Below are 9,697 nucleotides of genomic sequence, written 5' to 3'. Positions count from 1 at the left end.
AGAGAGAGAGAGAGAGAGAGAGAGAGAGAGAGAGAGAGATCCCCAGTCAGGCCCTGTGGTTTTCGCAATTGACAGTCCACATCGACCTATGAAAACCTAATGCATAATATTATTAAGTCTTACGTATCATTATTATTATTATCATCAGTCTTTTGGAAAATTGCTATTATCAGCCTTGGTTTCTGGTAATTTGTACAAGTAATGAAATTACATGTACGTTAAAAAAAATATTGTACTTTATAAAAAGGAATGATGTTTCAATGTCACAAGTTTTAAACAAGAGAAATGAGAAGCCAAACAAGCAAAAAAGATCCCCAATGTCTGTTTTAGATCTGGCACGTAAAGAAGAAAAATATTATGAAAAGATGCATCTTGAAAAGCAGCAAAAATTCCAATTTAATAAATGTTAGCAGTTTTGGCACTTGAGTCAGTTCCGTACACTTGATCTATGACAACCACAGAGTATGGTGTACTGAGGGAATGTTGGAACCTGAAATGTTTTTCTCTGAGAAATAAATTTGCAGTTATTTGCAGGGTTGGCTGTAAAATGTTTCTGTTTCTAATATGTGTTACGCTACTTTATCTTTTCTATTTCTTTCACTTCTACCCCCGTCTCCCTGTTCTCATTTTTTTACATCTCTTTCCCTCTCCCTCTCCTCTCTCTCTCTCTCTCTCTCTCTCTCTCTCTCTCTCTCTCTCTATCTATCTATCTATCTATCTATCTATCTATCTATCTATCTATCTATCTATCTATCTATCTATCTATCTATCTATCTATCTATCTATCTATCTATTTATCTATCTATCTATCTCCCCTCTCTCTGTGCGCACATATCGCATTTTACTCACATATATAGACACAGCCTTTCAGCACAATCGCAAAAAGTAGCAGACAGCCAATGCCTGGGGAGAAGGAGGTAAAACATGAAAAGAATATTAAAAGGCTATTGTTACTTCTTTGTACAGATGCATAACACTCCTGTCCACACCTGGAAAAGTCTTTAACAGGATACTCCAGGAGAGAATCAAGCTGGCAACAGACGAGAAACTCTGAGGAAACTTGGCAGGATTCCGCAAGAACCGATCATGTGTGGATCAGATCGCTACTCTGCACATCATTGTTGAGCAATGGGTTGAATGGAATTCAGAACTCGTGGTCAACTTCACTGATTATGAAAAGGCGTTTGACAGCGTGGACATGGAAACTCTGTGGAAACTCATGCGGCCTTTTGGAATACCTGACAAAATCGCCAAGCTTGTGAAGGCCACTTATGATGGAACAAATTGCCAAGTCCTCCACGAGGGACAACTCTCAGAACCATTCCAGGTACAGACAGGAGTGCGAAAAGGATGCTTGCTCTACCTTTTCTCTTCATACTGGCAATTGACTGGGTCATGAAGGAAGCCACTTGAGGCAAGCGCTTGAAATACAGTGGATCCCCTGGCAGCACCTGGACGACTTAGACTTCACCAAAGACCTTGCACTGCTCTCTCACACACATGGTCAGATGCAATAAAAGACAGTCTATCAAGGAGTGTTGGCCTACGTATACATCCGGGTAAGTCGAAAGTAGTGAAGCTAGGAAGAGTTTCAAGCCCTGCAGAGACAGTGGAAGACACTCCCCTAGAAGAAGTTGACTCTTTTACCTACATTGAAAGTGTCATCGATGGTAAAGGTGGAACTGAGGCAAATGTTAAAGCAATAACCGCTAATGCAAGGTCAGCATTCAACCAATTTTCAAATGCCCGTAAAGCAAGGAACGCCTCACTGCGCACCAAGATTCGACTCTCTAATTCCAATGTCAAGTCTGTGCTCCTCTACGACTACGAAACTTGGAAGACAGCAAAGGCAGAGCTGAATAAAGCCCAGAGTTTCACCAACAGATGTATGAGGAGTATCCTAAGAATTAAGTGGCATGATAGAATAAGAAATGAAGAAAAGGACAGGACAGAAGAATATAGGAGCAGAAATATAGACTAAGAAAGTGGCAATGGATTGGACAGACCTTAAAAAAGCACAGTGGAAATATTACAAGATAGTCGCTTCAATGAAACCCACAGGGAGCACGAAGCAGAGGTAAGCCATGGGAAACAGGGGGAGGAGATGTGTTTAAAGGGACACGAGAGAGATGAAGCTCACTTTGAACGAGCTTGGAAGGATGGCCCAGGACAGAGATTGGAGTTTGTAGGTGGCCTATACCCTGCCAGGGGTGAAAGGCATTGATGATGATGATTGTTACTTATGTGGTGTGGGTTGCTTGGAGGTATGTACGTACAAGTATATACATAAGTAAATATATTTTTATATATTAACTATTTGGACTAGGTTATGATGGAAACCTTTGATTACTATAAAATTAATATTACATGTATCATATTTTGCTCAATTATAGTCTATCATGGGTGTACATTTATACAGTACACGTGATTTGCTATGTTGTAATCTGTGTCACAACGTGGTGGTATCAGGCGCTCGTCAATTTTGGTGCAGGTGGAGTTATTGGTATCATCATAACGATTGTTCATTTCTCTTTCTTTTGATGATAAAAATACTCATCTACCTTGAATAGAAGTCAAGATATTTGCGATTGAAGGAGATGGGGTCGGCAGGTTTCGAAGGTAAAATTAGAGAGAGAAAATGGCAGCCAAAATGTGTTTACTTCCTTAGCTTGAGAGTCCATTGAAAGTGAAATGTTACATTTTTTGTGTGCTTTTTATCAATGATTTTCAGTAAAATCTACACAGAAATGTGTTTTTGAATGGAAAATAAAGGGGTTGAGCAAAAAAAACACAAAAACAACAACCACAAAAGTTTGATAAAAATTGCCAAACTGGTTGGAAAATGCCAGTTTCTTCCATTTCACAATTGTGACGAGCGTTTGATTTCACCATGCTGCCTCATACCTACTATTGAGGTACGTTTACACAGCAGCCAAGAGTTGGGCGACCATGCGGTTATGTGTCTCTAAGAATTATTGATACCCTCACGAATTTCCGTTTGCAATAACATGTGATACCCCTTTTTTCCATTGAAACCTTCCTACGTTAACATAAAGTGTTGATGGTGGTGTTGATTACTGGCCTATTGGTTATAAGACTGCCGGACCCGTAATCGTGAGATTGGGAGTGGGGGGGGGGGGGGGGTTCTAGTTTCTGCTCGGTCCGATGTTGTGTCCTTGGGAAAGTCACTTTACACAAATTTCTGATTTGGCTCGGTCCTTTCAAAATGTCCCAATTATTTTGAACTTTGTGGACTTTAAAAAAGCCTTTGACAGCATAGACCGAGAGGCCCTGTGCAAAACCCCTGTAATTTATGGCATCCCCAAAAAATTATAAACTATATAAAATAATTATATACCGAAGCAAGCTGTTGTATCCTAGTTGAAGGAGAACTATCTACAACTTTTGAAGTAAATACTTCTGTTAGACAAGGCTGTATATTATCACCTATACTTTTTGGAGTTGTGAATGATTTTGTATTGACACAGAGCAAAGACATTGAAACAGGCATTGAATGGACAAATGGCACATATTTAGGAGATTAAGATTTTGCGGATGACATCTGCCTATTATACACCACAGTACATGGAATGCAATAAAAAATAAACAAACAAACAAAACGAACTAGCAAAAACTGCAGGCAGAAAAAAGTTGGCCTTATAATAAATGTATCTAACATAGAAATACAACGAGTAGCCCCAGAAACTACGCCCATAACTATTTTAGTTTTAGTATGAGTTGTACGGCACTTGCAACACAGTAAGGTCATATACGTGCCGAAGAATAGGGGTGTTGCAAGAGAGTAACATGCACATAGAAGAAAGAGGAGAGATAAGGACGATAGATGCTTAACAGGAAAGAAAGAACAAACCACATCAGAGCACCCGCCAACCAACCACCATCACTCATTATGGAGAACCCCTTGAAGAAATTAGTAAATTCAAGTACATGTACCTTGGCTGCATTATATCCAAAACTACAGACTGCCTTGACGACGTCCACCAAGGACTTAAACATGCAAGGATCGCTTTTGTGAAAACCATGTGGAAGTCAAATATCATTTCATTGAAGACGAAATTAAAAATAATTGCATAATAGCAATATTTTGGCTGTATTGTCGTATGGTTCAGAGATCTGGAAAATAAACAAATCAGTTCAACGAAAATTAAAAAGCTTCCAAACAAAATGTTTACGAAAAATGTTACTAATTAAGTGGAATGAATTTATTACAAATAATGAAGTGTTGCTTCTATATGTTGATGACCAGAGTATATTAAATGCAGATGAAGAAGAATTACAAAAAGACACTAGGAAACTAAGTGAGGAATGTAAATCATTTTAAAAACAGAAGTTATGAAGGTCAGCAGAAACCCAGGGAAACGCAGTATCCTTGTTGAAGGAACACAATTCCAATAAGTAGAAGAATTTAAACATTTAGGAACCATCCTCACACAAGATGGGCGTATGTAAAAAGAAATAGAAACAAGAGCTGGGAAGGCAAATGCAGTGACCTACCAGCTAGCACCCCTGCTCAGTCACAAGAACATCACAACCGAAGTGACATCCCCGCTCATCAATAGCATCTTCATACCAACCTTAACATACCAGTGCCAAACAAGGTATCCAAACAAGGCACAAGAAAGAGAAATCAATGCAAGCGAAATAAGGTGTCTCCGCAAAAAACATCGTCACCAGTAGAGACCGCATAAGAAACGAAACCATACGTCTACAAGCCGGAATATCACCAGTAATAAAAGTTATAGAGCGTCAAAGAGTCAATAAATGGTGTGGACATCTTACCCGAATGTCTCAAAAACAACTAGCAAGCGGCTAGAGCTTACAACACCGAAGAATCCGGCTTCAAATCAAGAGGAAGACCAAGAAATACCACGCAGGATGGGTTTAAAAAGGTCCTGGAACAGCATAACATCTATCACTGACGCTAAACACCTAGTGCAGGACCTAAACTTGTACCTGCCCTCGACATCTTAAGGATACCAGAGGAAGGAAAAAGTTAAAAGTAAGTAAGTAATGAAGTGTTGAAAAGAGCTGGAAATGAAGATATCAACACGGTCATAAAAAGGAGAAAATTGAGATATCTAGTACATATTCTAGAAATGCCCAAGACAAGATTGCCCTATCAGACGTCATGGTATTGGAGACCAACTGGCAAAAAGAAAACGAGGAAAACCATCAAGAAGCTAGATCTATAAAGACAACAATAAAGGATGAGGCAATCGGCCAGGGCCTGGATGTGCCGAAATTGGAGGACGTGGCCAGGCAGGCAAGCATGGCGTCGACTGCTCTCCGCTCTAAGTATCTGACGGTATAGGGAGTGAGTGAGTAAGTAATAATTAAATACAACAACAACAACAACAACAACAACAACAACAACAACAACACTACCACCACCACCACCACCACCACCACCAACAACAACAACAACACCGACAACAACAACACCAACAACAACAACAACAACAACACTACCACCACCACCACCACCACCACCAACAACAACAACAATACCGACAACAACACCACCACCACCACCACCAACAACAACAACAACAGTAATACTAAGCGAAACAATAGTGTCATACCCAGAATCCGTAACAACCTCTTCAAGGTCATAGGTCCCTCATCGTCACCACTCAAGGCTATTGTTTCCCGCCTATTCCTGTCTGCCCACGTGACACGTGAGCTGTGCGACGTCATTGTGAGGTACATGACGTGGCCTGTTCAATATCCTGAATAAACGAGAGTTGTTTTTAAAAAAAAGTTTTAGTAGAGGTTTTACGGTGCTCTGCATAAGGTGATATGAGCGCCAGAAGATTAGAGGTTTTACAAGAGAGTAGCAAACATTAAAAAGAAGAAGGGGAGATAAGGACGATATATGTTTGATAGGAAAGAAGGAGCAAACCACACCAGAGCACCCGCCAACCACCCACACACGAGAGTTTAAAAATTCTCCTTTTGATGGAAGCCAGTTAGGTTTAACAGGGGAACGTCTACTGTGGACAGCGGTGGACTCACGGTGGGAACATGGTGGGGTAAGGGGGTAGGGGAGGGGGATTGGTTGGGGGGGGGGCGGGTAGTTGAGTTGGACGAGGTTAATACAAATACTTGTCCACACACACACACACACACACACACACACACACACACACACACACACACACACACACACACACACACACTCACACACACACACACACACACATATACATACACACCCACTCACGCACATACAGACTCACTCACACACACATACACTCTCTCTCACACACACACACACACACACACACTCCCTCAAACACACACACTCACTCACACACAAACACACACATGCTATAATATTTATTGTGTCGCAATACAGTGTAGTCAGGCGTTTCTCAATATTTGGGCATGTCGGGTTATTGGTATCACCTTAGAGCATGTTCATTTACCTATCCTTTGACAAAAATTAAACCCTATCTATTTTGAATAGAATTTGAGATATTTGCGATAGAAAGAGGTGGAGGTCGTCTGGTTTCAGAAGTAAAAATAATGAGAAAATTGCCGCCAAAGTTTGATGATTTTAACGGCGTGAGAGCCCTTGGAATCTGAAAATTTACATTTCCGTGCCTTTAACCAGCGTTTTTCCAGTAAAATTCACATAGCAAATTATTTAACAATAGATATGAAAGGTAGTGAGCGAATTAAAAATTGATAAAAATTGCCAAACTGGCGCGGAAATGCCACTATCTTTGATTATGTTAATTTGACGCACGCCTTATTTCATCACCATGTCTTGCATGTAATGATATAAAAATATTGTGTGTGTTCTGTTATTCTGCAAGCCACAGAGACATAAAACACTGAATTTCAAGGAAATAACTTTATTATAATGTCAAACAACTCTAGTGTGGTAAAACATTCGTGGCACAACTTATTGTCAACTTCAAGTACGGTATAGACTGGATTTCTTGTTACAAGTTAGGCAAATAAAAAGTGAAGTTGGTTAGCTGTGACGTTAGCTATATGCGTATGCAAAATGTGCGTGAGAAGCGGGAAATGCTGTGAACAATCCTATTTTCCGCGTGACGGAGAGTTATAATTTACAATAGATTCTATTCTAAAAAATAAATTTGTGAGAACAGTTTTCTAAATCAAGCCTCAATTGTTGTTGAAGAATATGATTTAGTTGATACAAACTGCTGTGCAAAGTATGGATAACTTTGATTCACCTATTAAAGAGATATTTGAGGATAAGTTGCGCCACGAATTTTTGACCGCGCTATTAGTTTTGTGTAACCTGTGAAGGTTTTCGTTGTTAAAGCTGTTGTTGTTGTTGTTGTTGTTGTTGTTATTGATATTATTATTGTTGTTGTTCGCGCGCGGCGACTGTTGCCCATAATCGGGTCATGTAGCGATCGAAACTTTGTCGTGCGCGACAGACTGGGTGTGTGATAGGTTTAAAGTACCACCACTGGGCAAAATACGTAGCAGGTCGACAGACGTCATGTCGCGCATAAGGAGACATATTATTTTAATATACGGGGTGCCCACTACGGATGGGATCGTCGGATCGGGCCGATCGCCCGACTCTGTCGCCTTTTAAAACAAACGTGTTTGTTTTCAGTAATTTCAGGCGATCGAGTCGGGCGATCGGCCCTATCCAGCCGTAGTGGGCGCACCCGGTAATAGGCTTAGTCGGTTCACTCGAAGGTCAACGGAATCAATGTCGGGGGAAAGCTGATGACATATTATAAAATAGAACGGATACTTGACCGCTTTTACAGAATACCTAAAAGAGTATTGGATGATACTTGAGCAGATGAGAGACGGAAAATAAACCAGGATGTTTTTTTTCTTTTTTTTCTCTTTTTTTTTAGTGAAATGAATGGCTTAACATCATTGTCGTTGTCTGTTGAAGAGGAAGAAGAAGAAGAAGAAGAAGAAGAAGAAGAAGAAGAAGAAGAAGAAGAAGAAACAACAACAACAAAGGCCATTTTGACTACTGTTTTTGATTTTTGCTCTTTTTTTTTTTTTTTTACTAGACTGAAGCTTGACAGTTCCAATTCGGTTTCTGAATGTGTAATTGAAATTATATTATCTGTGTTCTACGCCACCTTTAACAACATATTGATCATTTAGGGTTGGTTCAAATCTGGCATTTAATCCTATTCGTACGCCTGGGGTCATTTTGTACCCCCTGGGTTGTATTCTTCACATTTTAGAATACTTCTAGTGCGAAGATCTCTTTTTAAAACTTTCAGTATTTCTCAAAAAATCATTTTGACAGACTGCAATGCAAAGCGTACGGACTGGATTAAGGAGTAAATTTCTTCTTTAGAAAGTGGTGGCCCAGAGTCCCCCACGTCGTATGGATACGATAGTAAAACACGACCTCCGGATAGGGTAAACAAAATCCGAGGCCGGCTGCTTCGACCCTGCCTGACCTGACCAGCCTTGGTTGAACGGCATACAGCATCCCATCAGAAAAAAGGAGATAAGGTAGCCCACTCGGAAATCGAACTGGCATCTTCTGCATACGGCGGCAAAAAGTCCAAAAGGGCTGCATCTTGGAGGAAGGACTTTTAAGAACGAGAGGATTTCGTATTTATTGGGTCTTGGGTCCTAGGTGTCTCATCTTCTAGATGCGTTGACCTCCGTGGGGGAATTAGGTCAATCTAACCACATCTCTAGTTCAATAAAATTTGACGCCGGTTTAGATTTGAAAAGCTTGTAAGTATTCCCCCGCCCCCTTTTCCGTACTGGCAAAAGAAAAAAAAAGTGGTCTGACCTTGCTAACGAGGCCAACCCAAGACTAATGAGAAACTAACACTAACATACAGAGATATAATTTAATTCAGTTGAATAGTTTCCACACACGGTAATCGGACTCTCGTCTTCTGTTTTCGACGCTGGAGACCCTAACCACTGCACATAGACGAACGTTGAGCGCATTTGGTTTCGCCAGCAGTAGTTCGTTAAAGATGGACTGTACACTTTATCAACTTAACCCTGCCCGTACGTTGGGTTTTACTACTGTATCCATACGACATGGGGAACTCTGTGCCACCACTTTCCAAAGAAGAAATTTACTCGTTAATCCGATCTGTAAGCTTTGCATAGCAGTCTGTCAAAATGATTTTTTGAGAAATACTTAAAGTTTCAAAGAGATCTTCGTACTTGGAGTATTCTAAAAAGTGAAGAATACAACCCCAGGGGTACAAAATGACCCCAGGGCGTACGTATAAGGTTAGCAAAGCAGGTATTCATGTAGTAAACCAGGACACACAAGATGGCAGAGCATCAGTTTATCTTCTTTCTTTACAGTCATCGCAACAGAAGCAGGCTCCTATAATGTCTCAATTAGGCCCTTTGCCGACGCACTCATGCACTCAGAAAATGTGAGCTCGATTCCCATTTTCAGACGTTTTGGTTTTTTTATTTGTTTGTTTTTTTGTTTTCTTTGTTGTTGTTGTTTTGTTGGTTCGTTTTTGCTATTGAATATGTCTGTCTGAAAAAAGATCAAGGGCAGACTGCGTGGAATCCGTAAAAGAGTCACAGAAACTGATGTCATGTGGAGAGTGGGGGAATTCCACGCCACACTTTTCAATTGGATTGTGAGACAAAATTAAATTGTTGTAAAGGTTACTTTTATGTAGAAAGAGGACACCTCCTCCACAACAGTTTTACTTTGGGTCTG

General features: G+C 40.4%; 1 long non-coding RNA gene across 1 annotated transcript in view; it reads right to left on the bottom strand.

The window, feature by feature from the left end:
• Positions 1 to 845: 845 nt before the first annotated feature.
• Positions 846 to 9,697, bottom strand: part of LOC101862322 — a 13,088-nt gene continuing 4,236 nt past the window's right edge. The window contains exons 2-3 of the long non-coding RNA XR_220131.2: positions 5,604 to 5,750; positions 846 to 903 (exon numbers count right to left, since the gene is read on the bottom strand). This is a non-coding gene — a long non-coding RNA (uncharacterized LOC101862322). The remainder of the gene's footprint in view (positions 904 to 5,603; positions 5,751 to 9,697) is intronic.

Source organism: Aplysia californica, unplaced genomic scaffold, assembly GCF_000002075.1.
Source record: "Aplysia californica isolate F4 #8 unplaced genomic scaffold, AplCal3.0 scaffold00030, whole genome shotgun sequence".
In the NCBI taxonomy this organism is placed as follows: domain Eukaryota; kingdom Metazoa; phylum Mollusca; class Gastropoda; order Aplysiida; family Aplysiidae; genus Aplysia; species Aplysia californica.
The sequence above is the reverse complement of the archived record's forward strand: the minus strand, read 5'-3'. Positions and strand labels throughout refer to the sequence as shown.